Below are 17,957 nucleotides of genomic sequence, written 5' to 3'. Positions count from 1 at the left end.
ACAATGCTTGAAGGGACGCCGTGCAGTCTTACTATCTCTTTTATGTACAGTTGTGCCAACTTAGCCATCGACATTCTCAGATTTATTGCCAAAAAGTGAGCAGTTTTTGTCAATCGGTCAATGATAACCCAGATAGAATCATTACCTCTTATTGTCCGTGGTAAATGGGTGACGAAATCCATAGCAATGCTATCCCATTTCCATTCTGGTATGTCTAATTGTTGTAGCAATCCTCCAGGTCTCTGATGTTCCACTTTTGCCTTCTGACAAATTAAACAAGCCGCTACAAATTGTGCTACTTCCTTCTTCATTCCTGGCCACCAAAAGGACTCCTTGAGATCTTGATACATTTTAGTCATACCGGGATGTATGCTAAAACGACTTTTGTGTCCTTCTTCAAGGATTAGTCTTTTTATATCTGCATTGTCTGGTACACATATTCTACTTCTGAATCTTAATATATCATCAGATCCTAGCCTAAATTCTTTAGCCTTTTCTGTACCGATCATTTTTGTTATCTTTTTCAAGTCAAGATCTGACAATTGCTTCTCTTTAATTAAAATAAGAAAATCACTAGATATAGTTAGACTACTACATCTAATGAAATCTTCTCCAAACTCCATCTGTAACTTCAGGTCTCTGAACTTCTCCACCAACTCTTGTTCTTTGATCATCAAATGAGAAACATGAATTGCCTTTCTACTCAAAGCATCTGCTACCACGTTTGCTTTTCCTGGATGATATAGGAGTTCAAAATCATAATCCTTCAAGAATTCCATCCACCGTCTTTGCCTCATATTCAGCTCCTTTTGGTCGAATAAGTACTTCAAGCTTTTGTGATCGCTGAATACTTGAAATTGAGCTCCATAGAGATAGTGCCGCCAAATCTTCAAGGAAAATACCACCGCTGCCAATTCCAAATCATGAGTAGGGTAGTTCTTCTCATGAGCCTTTAATTGTCTTGAAGCGTATGCCACCACTTTTCTTTCTTGCATGAGCACACAACCTAATCCCTGATGAGAAGCATCACAATAAACTTCAAACTTTTTACTTGGTTCAGGGATTACCAAAACCGGTGCACTAGTCAACTTCTGCTTCAGCTCCAAAAAACTCTTCTCACACTTATCCGTCCAGACAAAAGGTTGATCTTTACGAGTTAGTTGTGTTAAAGGCGCTACTATTCTAGAGAAATTCTCTATAAACCTTCTATAGTAGCCAGCTAATCCCACAAAACTCCTTATTTCTGTTATAGTCTTCGGTCTTTCCCATTGCAACACTGCTTCAACTTTTGTTGGATCCACCGCTATGCCTTGAGATGATATAACATGTCCTAAGAATTTCACTTCTTGCATCCAAAACTCGCATTTTGACATCTTTGCATACAATTTCTTCTCCCTCAAGATCCCAAGGATGGTCCTTAAGTGTTCAACATGTTCTGCTTGAGTCTTAGAATAGATAAGTATGTCATCTATAAAGACTACGACAAACTTATCTAGGAATGGTTGAAAGATTCTGTTCATGAAATCCATGAATAGAGCTGGAGCATTAGTTACACCGAATGGCATAACTACATACTCGTAGTGTCCGTATCTGGATCTAAAAGCGGTCTTCTGTACATCTTCTGGCTTCACCAAAATTTGATGATATCCAGACCTGAGATCTATCTTTGAAAACACCTGAGCTCCATGCAACTGGTCCAGCAGATCATCAATCCTAGGTAGAGGATATTTGTTCTTGATGGTTAGCTTGTTCAACTGTCTGTAGTCGATACACAATCTAGAGCTTCCATCCTTCTTCTTTACCAACAGTACAGGTGCTCCCCAAGGTGACACACTTGGTCGAATAAATTGCTTCCCCATCAGTTCTTCAATTTGCTTCTTCAATTCAATTAACTCCGCCGGAGCCATTCGATATGGGGCTACTGATACTGGTCCAGCTCCGGGTATTAAATCAATGGAGAATTCTATTTCTCGTTGAGGAGGCAATCCTGGTACTTCTTCTGGAAACACATCACTAAACTCATTAACTATAGGAATATCAAGATTTTGTTCATTTTTCTCGACTTCCACATGAGTCAAGATAACGAAACACGAAGATCCTTCTTTGACTTCCTTTAACACTTGTTGCACTGACAACAACTCCGCTTCTTCAGGATTAGGGAAAATCAACTCCTTTTTGCTACAATCAATAAGGATACGATTGGCAGATAACCAATCCATTCCTAAGATTACATCTAAACCTTGTAAGGGTAAAGATATAAGATGTACTTTGAACCTACGTCCTTCTATAACTATTGGACATTGAGGACACATCCTCGATGTTTTTATCAGTTTAGAGGCTGGTGCAGATACCATGAGATCATATTGTAACTCTCTCACGGGTAGGTTCAACTCTTGAATAAGAGTTTCAGACAAAAAGGAATGTGTCGCTCCAGAATCAAATAGCACATTCAACTCTCTACTAGCTATCATACAACATCCAATGATGAGATTACCTGATTTTGCAGCTTCTGCTCCAGTCAAAGCATAGACCCTTCCAGTTGCTTGGGGCCTATTGTCAGTCCTTCTCTGTTGAATCGGTTGTTGAGGTTGAGTTGCTTCTCTTTTAGAGGGACAATTTCTAGCAAAATGTCCTTCTGCTCCGCAAAGGAAACATTTGATGTGTGAATTAATTTGTGGACAAACGTTCTTCAGATGAGGTCCTCCGCAAACGTAACATTGGATTATTTTATGTTGGGGTTGTTGTTGATGAGGATTCCTTTGAGGTTGCGGTCTTTCATAAGGACGGATCCTTATGTTTTGTCCAACTCGTGACCCAGATGGTCCTCCTACCCTTGGTGGCTTCTGAACTTCAATCTCACTTATTAACCTTTCCACAGCTTTGGCATGTTCCACTAAAGCAGCAAACTCCTTAATAACTAAAGGATTCACAGCTAGTTGAATGTTTGCTCTCAATCCATTTTTGAATTTCCTGCACCTCCATTCTTCATTTGACGGTTGGGTGTAGAAACGAACCAAGTGTTTGAACCTGTCTGCATATTCAGCTACAGATTTGTTGCCTTGCACCAGCTGCAAGAACTCCACCTCTTTCAAATGTCTCACACTGTCCGGAAAGTACTCAGCATAAAATTTACTCTTAAAAATTTCCCAAGTGATAATCTCACCGCTTTCCTCTAATACTAGCTTTGTGTTGTTCCACCAGTGTACTGCTTCCCCAGATAGCTGATACTCAGAATATGCCAACCTAGTTTCGGGTGGACACCTTTTCGCTTCAAAAATCTTTTCCATGTTCCTTATCCAGAGATCAGCCTCATCCGGACTTGTTTTCCCATTAAAAATAGCTGGACGATGTTGCAGAAAATTTTCTAAGGTCCATTCTTGAACTCTCTGAGGTTGAGTTTCCACATGGGTTCCATTCTCGGCTAGTTGTCTTAAGGTTTCTACATGTTGTCTTTGGCTTGCTTCAGAATTTAGTCTGGCCGTTTCTAACTGTTGTAGGGTCGTTGTGTGTTGTTGCATTAAAGCAGCTCCTTGTTGTTGAAGAGCGGATGCGATAGATTCTAAAGCCCTTGCAAGGCTGGGTACCTCAGGGGTTTCACGGTTGGGTTGTCTACGAGCCATTTCTCTCTGTTCACACAGAGAATTATTGTTATTATGAGTTATAATATGAGTTTGTAGGATTAATCCACAACTCTTAGGTCGTCTTAAGGACGAACCGCTCTGATACCACTAAATGTAACACCCCAAAATATAAAACATCTCACACCCAAATTTATTTCATTAATAAAGAAAACATCATACAATATTACAACCCTCCATTTAGGAGTAACATAGTTCACACTAGAAATACATTAAATTTTCACACATAAATAAAACACTCTTAATTTTATTTTATATTTTTCTTCTTCTTAAAATATTCTTCATTTTTCTGCTGCTTCCTCCTTCACTTGAATTGGTTCAGATGTCGTTCCCTCATCTGCTCCCGTATAACAAAAACATTATACGATCATCGCAAAAATAAGATTTTTCCGGCACAAACAAACAAGTAAGGGTGAGCTACCATGCAACTTTCAAAGAAAAACATTACACTATTGCTATACGTAATACATTCACCATAAATTCATGTAAAATGCAATTATCATTCTAGACTCTATTATCCGGATATAATGTTGATGGAAGTCTCGGGTGGTCATGCACTTGTGGTGATTTCAACAACAAAAATTTTGGCCAAATATAATATATCATATCACCCACAAGGTTAATCCATTAATGTCTATAAACATAGACTAGGACCTCCTACTACTCTCACCACATAACACATCCTTCTCTAATTGATACTGGAAGATTATTAGAGTTTTAGGATAACCACCAACAACAGGACCCTCAACATCAACATATACACTAATACCATACCAATATAGAATCTCTCCATGAGACTCATATCATGCTCATTTTCCTCAACTCATGTCATACTATTACAAAATTTCCTCATAAAACTCATATCATGTTCAGATTCATAATTTCATATCAACATCATAAAATACATTCAACACAGAAATCATACAAGATAAATATATTACAAACAAATTAACAATAATAAAATCTTACTATAAATAGTCAACGGAGAAGAATCAAATGTTTGACAATCATTAAAATAAACTTAATAAAAACTCTTGGGGAAACAAGAAGTTGAATCTGGCAGAGCCGGTTAGACAACTTCTCATCCTTCCAAGAATACAACGTAATTAAATAATAAGAATAATGACAGGTTTGGGGAAATAAGAAGTTGAATCTGGCAGAGCCGGTTAGACAACTTCTAATCCTTCCAAAAATAAAAACGAATAAGGAAAACAATATAAAGTATGGGGAAACAAGAAGTTGAATCTGGCAGAGCCGGTTAGACAACTTCTCATCCTTCCAAGAATACAACGTAATTAAATAATAAGAATAATAACAGGTTTGGGGAAATAAGAAGTTGAATCTGGCAGAGCCGGTTAGACAACTTCTAATCCTTCCAAAATAAAAACGAAAAAGGAAAACAATATAAAGTATGGGGAAACAAGAAGTTGAATCTGGCAGAGCCGGTTAGACAACTTCTAATCCATCCATAGGCAATTAATAGCATACATATGCATAACATAATCAACATCACATTTTACAACTATCACACTTGGATTTAAACACAAAAGCATGTTCTCATCAAAAATTCAAAATCATACAGAAACAAAATACTTCACACTCAAGATTTAAGATCAACCAAAAGCAACATATACAAGACTCAAAATAATACCAAACAAAATGTAACTCCCCTTACCTCTATTCCAGACTTAGGTTCCTCTTCTCAAACCGTTCTCCGGAAACTTCCAGAATTTCCCCTCTTCAACTATAATTTCCTCCAACTTTCTTCTCTCACAATTTCTCTAGAATTTTGGTGCAAATTTTCAGCCTCCCCCTCTTGGCTATTTATAGCCAAAAAAAATTACTATTCATTTTTACTATTCATTTTTACTATTCACTTTTACTATTCATTTTTACTATTCAAAAATTATTTTTTATTCACCATTCTTATCTCTGAATCATTCATTCTACGTGGAGTGTTTTCTTCCACAATTTATTTTAATATTTTTTTTTAACTATTCACTATTCACTATTTACTATTCACTATTCACTATTCATTTTCTTTTTTTTTTTTTTTTTTTTTTTAACTTTTAAAATAAATTCTCAAATTTTTAAACTCCTTCCTTTGAAATTATTATTATTATTACCTATCATAAATTTTAATTTTTTTTTTTTTACCATACTTTTATTTTATAAAAATAAAAAAAACAACTATTTATTAAATTTAAATATTTTTCATGGGTCTTACAACTTTTATAAATTTTTATGTAAAATTCATATATAATATTTACGTCATCTATATAAATACTGGTAGGTAATTTGTATTTTTCTGGTAGCATTTGGACACACTTATATATTATGTATTTATATTTATTCTACTATGGTCTAATCAATTCATTGCGTAATCCATGTAAGTGAAAACTTTAGAATTGTATAGTTAGATTAATATGACGAGCTTGTATCAGATGATTATTGAGATCAATTAGACTTGTATCATTTAATTAGTGTAAGTCTTGATTTGTCTCAATATACTTCACATATATGATCTAATGGTTTTAACTTGTATAATATTTTCTTATAATATTACATCGAATCTGATAAGACTTAAATTATTATTTATATTATTTACTCATAGGACATTTAGCCATAATATGATGAAATTAAACTTCATTATTATCAACTTATAGAAGAAAATCTATGGAGCTTAAGTTGTTTGAAACATTTAATATAATTTAAAAGTTAAATAAATTATCTTATGGTTACTAATGTTTTTATGTACTATTAATTTTATGATAAATTCTATTTATAGGATTAATTTTATGGTAAATTCTATTTATAGGTTAATGATTTTAACTTTATTACGAATTAGTAATTTATTTAATCAGATTTATTACGATTTACTTTTTACTCTTTTTTACCTATAAATATTACCTATCTGAATACTACCTTATATAAATCTGTTTGAGTCTTTTGTTTTATATTGTTTTTTAAAACATTGGTGTCCATAAGGTTTAGATATTCTTCCTTGCATTCAATCAATCTAAAAATCTAACAAGTTGTTGTATCTTGGAAAAGAAGCTCATAATATTTTGTCTTGCCCTATGCAGTGGGAGAGTTTCTCTGTAAGGAGAGCGCTCTGCGTGTGTAAGACCCATGAAAAAAAAAATATTTAAATTTAATAAATAGTTATTTTTTTTATTTTTTATTTTTATTTTTATAAAGTTAATAAAAGTATGGTAAAAAAAAAAATTAAAATTTATGATAGGTAACAATAATAATAATTTCAAAGGAAGGAGTTTAAAAATTTGAGAATTTATTTTAAAAGTTAAAAAAAAAAAAAAAATGAATGAATAGTAAATAGTAAATAGTGAATAGTGAATAGTGAATAGTGAATAGTTAAAAAAAAAAATATTAAAATAAATTGTGGAAGAGGACACTCCACGTAGAATCAATTATTCAGAGATAAGAATGGTGAATAAAAAATAATTTTTGAATAGTAAAAATGAATAGTAAAAGTGAATAGTAAAAATGAATAGTAAAAATGAATAGTAAAAATTTTTGGCTATAAATAGCCAAGGGGGGGAGGATGAAGATTTGCACCAAAATTCTAGGGAAATTGTGAGAGGAGAGAGTTGGAGGAAATTCTAGTTGAAGAGGGGAAATTCTGGAAGTTTCTGGAGAACGGTTTGAGAAGAGGAACCTAAGTCTGGAATAGAGGTAAGGGGAGTTACATTTTGTTTGGTATTATTTTGAGTCTTGTATATGTTGCTTTTGGTTGATCTTAAATCTTGAGTGTGAAGTATTTTGTTTCTGTATGATTTTGAATTTTTGATGAGAACATGCTTTTGTGCTTAGATCCAAGTGTGATAGTTGTAAAATGTGATGTTGATTATGTTATGCATATGTATGCTATTAATTGCCTATGGATGGATTAGAAGTTGTCTAACCGGCTCTGCCAGATTCAACTTCTTGTTTCCCCATACTTTATATTGTTTTCCTTTTTCGTTTTTATTTTTGGAAGGATTAGAAGTTGTCTAACCGGCTCTGCCAGATTCAACTTCTTATTTCCCCAAACCTGTTATTATTCTTATTATTTAATTACGTTGTATTCTTGGAAGGATGAGAAGTTGTCTAACCGGCTCTGCCAGATTCAACTTCTTGTTTCCCCATACTTTATATTGTTTTCCTTATTCGTTTTTATTTTTGGAAGGATTAGAAGTTGTCTAACCGGCTCTGCCAGATTCAACTTCTTATTTCCCCAAACCTGTCATTATTCTTATTATTTAATTACGTTGTATTCTTGGAAGGATGAGAAGTTGTCTAACCGGCTCTGCCAGATTCAACTTCTTGTTTCCCCAAGAGTTTTTATTAAGTTTATTTTAATGATTATCAAACATTTGATTCTTCTCCGTTGACTATTTACAGTAAGATTTTATTATTGTTAATTTGTTTGTAATATATTTATCTTGTATGATTTCTGTGTTGAATGTATTTTATGATGTTGATATGAAATTATGAATCTGAACATGATATGAGTTTTATGAGGAGATTTTGTAATAGTATGACATGAGTTGAGGAAAATGAGCATGATATGAGTCTCATGGAGAGATTCTATATTGGTATGGTATTAGTGTATATGTTGATGTTGAGGGTCCTGTTGTTGGTGGTTATCCTAAAACTCTAATAATCTTCCAGTATCAATTAGAGAAGGATGTGTTATGTGGTGAGAGTAGTAGGAGGTCCTAGTCTATGTTTATAGACATTAATGGATTAACCTTGTGGGTGATATGATATATTATATTTGGCCAAAATTTTTGTTGTTGAAATCACCACAAGTGCATGACCACCCGAGACTTCCATCAACATTATATCCGGATAATAGAGTCTAGAATGATAATTGCATTTTACATGAATTTATGGTGAATGTATTACGTATAGCAATAGTGTAATGTTTTTCTTTGAATGTTGCATGGTAGCTCACCCTTACTTGTTTGTTTGTGCCGGAAAAATCTTATTTTTGCGATGATCGTATAATGTTTTTGTTATACGGGAGCAGATGAGGGAACGACGTCTGAACCAATTCAAGTGAAGGAGGAAGCAGCAGAAAAATGAAGAATATTTTAAGAAGAAAAAAAATAAAACATAAATAAAATTAAGAGTGTTTTATTTATGTGTGAAATTATAATGTATTTATAGTGTGAACTATGTTACTCCTAAATGGAGGATTGTAATATTGTACGATGTTTTCTTTATTAATGAAATAAATTTGGGTGTGAGATGTTTTATATTTTGGGGTGTTACATTTAGTGGTATCAGAGCAGTTCGTCCTTAGAACTTGCGGGTTGTGTGCCTTTCCGTGAAGAGTTGAGTATAAATGACATGAATTGTCATGTCTTTCGAAGTTTAAAACATAGAATGAGTGCAACCGACTTAAGGTTTTAAGAATAGAAAAGCATCTTGATAAAGAGAAATGAGGGTGCACACTCATGACTTTATCAAAGAGGAATTTCCTTTCTTAATTCTGAAGGTTTGAGGTAAGAAAGAGTTAGAGTTTTAGTGTTGTTTCCTGTAGTAATTCATGTCTTGTTCTTGCCTTTGTGGTGGTGTAATGTGCTCTATAATAGTAGAGGAATGCAGATTCAAGGACAACTTGAGTTGTATACCTTTATTAGAATTAGTTTAAGCCTTTGAGACAAATTCTTGCCTCGAAGATAAGGTGTTAGAAGACTAAAAATTTAGGCTTCAAAGGAAGAGTAAAGATGTTGGTGTTTAGAAGTAATGTTTTAAGAAGTTTTCCAGAACCAAATCAGGAGATTAGATATCTTACGAAGAGTTGAGTTCAAAGGCTAGATTAAGAGAAGCTCTGGATAAGCATGAATGTAGCAAGGTTTGAGAAATCAGTTTCGTTTACTATATCAGTAACATTAAAAGTCATAAGAGAAGGAAGTGTTGGTGAGAAACGGAGTGGCATTGTGTGAGATTGGTAACATGGATCGATGTATCAGTAATGGTTGGAATCTCAATAAGATAGTGGTTAAAAAAAAATAAATAAATAAATAAGTAGAAGAAGAAGATTTTGAGAAGCAGTCAGATAAGGCATAGAGTATAGAAGAAATGAAGTATTTTAAGATCTTAGTCTAAGTGAATAATTGTCATTCTTTCATAGATTTAAGGCGTGATCATAAGAGAGGTTTGATAGTTTCAATTCGATTTTAGGTGGTTATAGTTTTAAGAAGTGTTGAGTTTAAGGAAAACAAACGATTATATATATCAGAAGTTGATCAAGTTAAAAATGGGTTTAACGAAGATAAGTGGTGAAGAAAAGACAAATCTTTATGGTGTATGAATCCTTGGTTGGTGTTGTGAAGTAGGTATTAGAATTTTCACATGATATTATCTTGGATTATTAGTCTGTGTGTAATTTACATATATTATGTCTAGTATAGGGTTGTTGTAGTACCGTTCAGTTAGGTGCTGATTTAGTACTGTTTGGTTTGTTACCGTTCGGTCAAATGATTATTGGGAATCGTTCGGTCAAGTGTTGAGTTGTTACCGTTCGTTCAAATGATTATTAGGTTCCATTCGATTAAACTCGTTTTAAGATGGTCAGTTTTAGGAAATTAATTTTCTTAGATAAAATTCATCAAACAGTGGGTATGCGTAAAATGTAAAAAGTATAGAGAGCAAGAAAATTCAACACAGAATTTTTATCCTGGTTCGATTCAAAAGAATCTACATCCAGTTGATAATCACAATAAAGAGTGATTAACGTTTTCACTAAATTTTTTTAAAGATTTACAATAGAGTGAATAAAAAGAATGATAAAAACTCTCCTTCGGCAAACGAACCAGAACAGCACAGATTAAAATCTTCCTTCGATAGACGAACCGGTAGTTGACCGTCTTGACAACTCAAAGAGAACCGCTCCGATTTTCCACACACTGTATTCTTAAAAAGCTCATAGCTATTTCCTTAGAGTTTTAGAAGAACCTTATATAGCCAACTATTCTGAAATCACAGAGATAAATTATAACTGTCATAGATAAACGATTAACCATTACCCCGAAGATGGTCTTACCCTTGTAATAAATAAAATCTATCTTACACTACTTAAACAAATTAATGCTACTAGATAAAAAAAAAAAAAAAAAAAAAAAAACCGACAGATCTGACTTACCTTACCGTGAATCAAGAGAAAGAAAAAATGATAGTTAGTTAGTTTACGTTAGATTTAATTAATAATACTAATAATACTACTACTACTAATAATAAAGATGTTCTAGAGTCGATCAGAAGTGATCGTTAATTATTACACTCCAACAAAAATAAAATAAAATAAAATCATAAAGACTATTCATCGGTAGAAGGCGGTCGTAAGGAAAGCCCCGTGGAAGGAGCTTTGATGCGAAACGGCATGGGTGGAGTAACTTTCTCTTCTTCTTCATGTATAGCGGGGATGGGAAAGAGATCTAGGAGCCTTGGAGCCTGTGGAATTACCCATGAAGGATCTTCGGTAGTGAAAAAAAAAATTATAATAATAATAATAATAGTAGTAGTCAGAGATAAATAAAGAAAATTAGAAAAAAAAAAAAAAAAGTTTACCATACATAAACGGCGGAAGGAGGGCATATGAAGGTTCAGATGTACCAGGGACGTTTTGCGGCAAGCGTCGATGTTTCACCCGATTTCCATGGTTTTGAAACCAACAATAGACGCTATATTCTCCAACTTCTCCGTACTCCTTGAGTCGTCCTGTAATCTCGCGAATTTGATCTCGACTAGGATTAATGATCCCATGATTGAAGATGTTCAGCAAGATTCCAACTTGTTCCGGGGTAGATCGCCATCGTTTATGAACTGTCTTGGCTTCCATGTCCATTTTCTAAGTTTTTGGTGCATAAAGTAAAGTAAAAGTAAAAAGATTTATTACAGTGAAGTCAGGTTCCAATTTAAGTTAAGTTTTTCATTTTGCTTCTTCTTGTTAGTTCAATTTTCATTGTCCAATTTTTGAAGTCTCAATGTCCAAAAATAGATCTGTTTCACGGTCCTCGCAAATGTTCCTAAACGGATCTATGTTCGTGTCCATTTTGTGCATACATATAAAGTTTTTTTTTTCTAAAGTTTCATTTTTATGGGGTACGTGGCGTTGTTCTACCCGATTGTCTCTGCCATACCTTCAAACGAAGGGAGATTAACGTCTGGTTTCCAGCCGATATACCCTTATCTTTGTTAAGACAGTGTATTCTTAGTTTTAGTTAATAAAAAATGAAAAATAGTAGAAGAAGAAAGCAAGTAAAGGAGCAGAAGTAATATAACGAGCGGAAAGTAAAGAAGAAAGTAGAATATAATTGCGAGTAATAAAAGCTCAGAAAAGAAAAAGTGCATGAAAGGAAGCAAGAAGAAGAAAGGAAAGAAAAGAAGCAAGAAGTAAAGAAGAAGGAGAAGCTGGGTAAAGGAAAGGAAAAGATAAGAGAAAAGAAGTACTTACTCGAGGCGGAGCAAAGCCCTGGAACATAAAGATTGAAGCTTGCCGAAAGGCTCTCCGATCTATCACACTCAGTCGTTCTAATCCCACAAGCTCTCACACTCAGAACTCTCAGCGCTCAGATCTCACTCACACCCAGAGGATCGCTCGAAAGCTCTCTCACTTAGAAGACCTCACACTCTCTCACACACTCAAAAATCGCAACGCCTCAAAGTGTCGCTCAACGCGGTTCGCTCCTCCTTATATAGCCAAAATCTCACTGTGCCCACAGTTCCGGTCAGGCATACCGGAGGCTTCAATAGTATCGGTTAAAAAAAATAATAATAATAATAATAAATAAATGGTAGTAGTATCTAATCTTTTCTGCATTTTGGAAGTATAAAATATTCAAATTAGAAAGGATCTTCTAGTAAAATAATTTAACCATTCGGTATAGAAGGTCATATGATAAAATGGTTTGGAGAAATATCAACTTAGTCAGAGTGGTTTGGAATAGGAAAACAGGTGACTATACATGGGAATTAGAAGATGATGTAAAACATTCTTATCCCCATCTTTTTTTGTGAAGTGTCGAATTTTCGAGGTCGAAAATTTTTGTTGTTGGGGAGAATGTAAGACCCATGAAAAAAAAAATATTTAAATTTAATAAATAGTTATTTTTTTTATTTTTTATTTTTATTTTTATAAAGTTAATAAAAGTATGGTAAAAAAAAAAATTAAAATTTATGATAGGTAACAATAATAATAATTTCAAAGGAAGGAGTTTAAAAATTTGAGAATTTATTTTAAAAGTTAAAAAAAAAAAAATGAATGAATAGTAAATAGTAAATAGTGAATAGTGAATAGTGAATAGTGAATAGTTAAAAAAAAAATATTAAAATAAATTGTGGAAGAGGACACTCCACGTAGAATCAATTATTCAGAGATAAGAATGGTGAATAAAAAATAATTTTTGAATAGTAAAAATGAATAGTAAAAGTGAATAGTAAAAATGAATAGTAAAAATGAATAGTAAAAATTTTTGGCTATAAATAGCCAAGGGGGGGAGGATGAAGATTTGCACCAAAATTCTAGGGAAATTGTGAGAGGAGAGAGTTGGAGGAAATTCTAGTTGAAGAGGGGAAATTCTGGAAGTTTCTGGAGAACGGTTTGAGAAGAGGAACCTAAGTCTGGAATAGAGGTAAGGGGAGTTACATTTTGTTTGGTATTATTTTGAGTCTTGTATATGTTGCTTTTGGTTGATCTTAAATCTTGAGTGTGAAGTATTTTGTTTCTGTATGATTTTGAATTTTTGATGAGAACATGCTTTTGTGCTTAGATCCAAGTGTGATAGTTGTAAAATGTGATGTTGATTATGTTATGCATATGTATGCTATTAATTGCCTATGGATGGATTAGAAGTTGTCTAACCGGCTCTGCCAGATTCAACTTCTTGTTTCCCCATACTTTATATTGTTTTCCTTTTTCGTTTTTATTTTTGGAAGGATTAGAAGTTGTCTAACCGGCTCTGCCAGATTCAACTTCTTATTTCCCCAAACCTGTTATTATTCTTATTATTTAATTACGTTGTATTCTTGGAAGGATGAGAAGTTGTCTAACCGGCTCTGCCAGATTCAACTTCTTGTTTCCCCATACTTTATATTGTTTTCCTTATTCGTTTTTATTTTTGGAAGGATTAGAAGTTGTCTAACCGGCTCTGCCAGATTCAACTTCTTATTTCCCCAAACCTGTCATTATTCTTATTATTTAATTACGTTGTATTCTTGGAAGGATGAGAAGTTGTCTAACCGGCTCTGCCAGATTCAACTTCTTGTTTCCCCAAGAGTTTTTATTAAGTTTATTTTAATGATTATCAAACATTTGATTCTTCTCCGTTGACTATTTATAGTAAGATTTTATTATTGTTAATTTGTTTGTAATATATTTATCTTGTATGATTTCTGTGTTGAATGTATTTTATGATGTTGATATGAAATTATGAATCTGAACATGATATGAGTTTTATGAGGAGATTTTGTAATAGTATGACATGAGTTGAGGAAAATGAGCATGATATGAGTCTCATGGAGAGATTCTATATTGGTATGGTATTAGTGTATATGTTGATGTTGAGGGTCCTGTTGTTGGTGGTTATCCTAAAACTCTAATAATCTTCCAGTATCAATTAGAGAAGGATGTGTTATGTGGTGAGAGTAGTAGGAGGTCCTAGTCTATGTTTATAGACATTAATGGATTAACCTTGTGGGTGATATGATATATTATATTTGGCCAAAATTTTTGTTGTTGAAATCACCACAAGTGCATGACCACCCGAGACTTCCATCAACATTATATCCGGATAATAGAGTCTAGAATGATAATTGCATTTTACATGAATTTATGGTGAATGTATTACGTATAGCAATAGTGTAATGTTTTTCTTTGAATGTTGCATGGTAGCTCACCCTTACTTGTTTGTTTGTGCCGGAAAAATCTTATTTTTGCGATGATCGTATAATGTTTTTGTTATACGGGAGCAGATGAGGGAACGACGTCTGAACCAATTCAAGTGAAGGAGGAAGCAGCAGAAAAATGAAGAATATTTTAAGAAGAAAAAAAATAAAACATAAATAAAATTAAGAGTGTTTTATTTATGTGTGAAATTATAATGTATTTATAGTGTGAACTATGTTACTCCTAAATGGAGGATTGTAATATTGTACGATGTTTTCTTTATTAATGAAATAAATTTGGGTGTGAGATGTTTTATATTTTGGGGTGTTACAGCGTGTGTCTCAACCTAAGTTATTTCTAATAATTTCCTCATTTACAATTTTATATTATATTCTTATTTTTGTTATAAGAATTGTTTGCCTTTATCAATCTTTATCTTTATCTTATTATTATTATTTTTATTATTATGATTATTATTATAATAATAATTATTATTTATATTTAATTATTTTTTCTAACATAAGTAAGTGATGATTTCATTCAAAAGAAAAATAATTTGAGAGGACAAAAGAATGGAGAATATTTTTACGTTGATAAGGCAATAATTTTGAGATTTAATGACAGAATGTGTGTGGTTAATGATGAGTGCATATTTATGTCATCATTTTGTCTTTAATATTGAATTCTTAATTGATTTTTGTACTTTAAAAGAATATTTTAATTAAGATTTGTTACAATTGAGATTATTGAGCATGAGATGTTAAAAATAGCTTTTTAGTTGGATAAACATTATTTGGATATTTTGAAGTGTGTTAGTGCAGTTACAACTTAGTTGAACTCATTGAGGTGTGAAAATAAATTAATTAAAGTTTCATGATAGATAAATCCAAGAATAACATAATCAAAACACAAGAAGTCAAACTAAGCATATTACTTGAAGAAGGCAAGAACCAAAAAGTAAAGAAATTTGGCTAAGCTAGAAGAGGGAATGAACAACAAAAATTGCATATTGCAGTTTTCTTTACAACCCCAAAAGTATCTTCCAATATTCTTTGAAGTTCTAGCCATTTTTATTACTGTCATCTCATCACAATTACAAATGGGGATTATCCCTAACCCCATTGAACCACCATCATGTGAGAAATGACAACTTTGATGCCCCAAACTATTGCAACAAGAAGAAGATTGAGAAGTAGACATGTTTCATCAACCATAAAGATATCAACCACCAAGATTGGAAAGAAGATTGCTTAACCTCCAACACCACTATGACTTTCACAAAAGAGAAGTAAAAAGCCTAATTTGAGAATTCACCCTCATAAAAGTATGAGTTTCATTAAATATTAGAAATACACTTTCAAAAAACATAAATTCACCTCACTAAAGTGTTCAGCCAATAAATGACATGTCACTTAATGGTTACTCAATTGGACATTTGGTCATTAACTATTTAAACATCATTTGTCAAAAGAACTAAATTAAACATAAATTATAATATAAAAAATTATATTGAACATTTAAAAAATAGAACCATTTCAAATAAAATTAACAAGATTAAAAACCTTAAAATATGTGACAACACCAAACCTGTTAAATCCTTTCTCATAGATATTATAACAGATTTTTTGGAAACCACTCCGAAAACAAATGTTGCAGCTATTATAATTTAATATATTTTATATAACAGCGACAATAAATATATCATTTTAAAAATAATATTAAGAAAATTGTTTTAACATTTTTTAGTAAAGGAATCATTCAAATACAATACATTAAAAAATTTAAGAACAAACTATAAAAAATTAATACTTCAATATGAAATTTAATATTTTTTTATATATAAAATTGTACTCATCAGAAAATAAAAGAAAGAAGTATTTAATATTCATTAAATACATTCAACACACTCATGCATTAAATACATATAACGCACTCATGCATTAAATAACATTAAATACAGGTATAAATCCGACAAACAGTCACCGTTGTCCCGTTGCATTAAGTAATTATTAATTAGAAGGAAAAAATTAATTTAATCTAATCATTTTCAGTATTTTAATTCTATTTATGAATATTAAATATTAAGTAAAATTATTTTAAAAGTTATAATATGATATCTCAATATTAGTTTTTATAAGTTGTCACATTATTTTTAATATCTTATTAAAAGAACTTTTTTTTAAAACACTCTTTCTATTGTTATAATCTAAAACTTATCTATAATGTTAGATCTTATTAGGTCATGTTAGCCTAGCAGTGAAAATGTATTAACCAATACTCTTAACATAAACTTAAATATTAAAACTTATTAGACACAAACATATTAAACATATAAGTTAGACATGAGTCACGTAGTGGAAATATATTAACCAATATTTTTAGATTATAAAGGTTATTTTATTCTCTTATTTTTTTTTTTCAAATTGAATTGATCCTTTTATTACCATAGTTCATTAACTTCAACAATTCATTAATAAAAAAGTTAAAAAAGATTTCACATTAAAAGTTATTTTTTTCCTATATAAGTAGGTGTTTAGCTTTCCTTGAAACAAACAACAAAAGTTTAAGTCGTAGACAAAATTTGGTATATATAGCTGTTATGGCAAAGAGTGAGATGAAAAGTATTAGTGTTGTTGTGATGATGATTATGTTGGGTTTCTCAGAAGCAGCTAAACTCTCATGTCCAGCACAATGTGGGATAGGTTGTGTTCTAGCTAATCTTGCTTATCCAATATGTTTTATAGTTTGTGTTTCAAAGTGTCCTAAATTGTCTAAAGAAGCTTTACAATGTATCAGTCAGTGTGGGCTTAACAAATCCATAGACATAAACATTGGTATACTCAAACTCTTACAGCATTGTTCTCTTTTATATATTATATTTTAATTAATATGATTTTTTTATCTTTCTGATGATTCATTTTGTATGTCAGATGCTAACGGTATTGTGTCTAAAGTCATGGATTCTTGCCTACAGAAGTGTCCACTCAATTAGTATTTTTCTTAGTTGGAATATTCATGAATAAAGTTGCTGATTGAATAATATTCATGCATGATGTAATTAATAAGAATGTAATGAAGTGAAGAAAAAAATTTGGACACATTTTCTACATCAGTTTTCTATTATATTAGAGTACTATATATAATAAGTTCTTTAATAATTCTAACATCTTAGTTGATAAACCCTAGCTATACTCCAGAAAAAAAATTCTTCTACCAAATTCATAAATTCATTTTTCAAGTGTCACTAAAGTTTCTTATAAGTCTCGTAATAAGACCAAAGAATCAAAGCTTTGTGGTGGGTATCTAAAAATATTATTGATTTTAGGTTATGTTATAAAAAATGAACATAAATCTCGAGACTTCTTAATTTTATACACCATAAATTTAAATATATATAATAAAATGATTGTTTTATATTAATA

General features: G+C 31.9%; 1 long non-coding RNA gene across 1 annotated transcript; it reads left to right on the top strand.

Annotated features, from left to right (window-relative positions):
- The first annotated feature begins 17,091 nt into the window (after positions 1-17,091).
- LOC148201724 (uncharacterized) lies at positions 17,092-17,658 on the top strand. The gene is made up of 2 exons (XR_015784682.1): positions 17,092-17,369; positions 17,466-17,658. It is a non-coding gene; the product is annotated as an uncharacterized LOC148201724 (long non-coding RNA).
- Positions 17,659-17,957: the final 299 nt, after the last annotated feature.

The sequence above is a fragment of the Vigna umbellata genome, chromosome 3, assembly GCF_029865625.1.
Source record: "Vigna umbellata cultivar VRB3 chromosome 3, Vumbellata_1.0, whole genome shotgun sequence".
Lineage (NCBI taxonomy): Eukaryota > Viridiplantae > Streptophyta > Magnoliopsida > Fabales > Fabaceae > Vigna > Vigna umbellata.
This window is presented reverse-complemented; position numbering and strand designations above follow the sequence as displayed.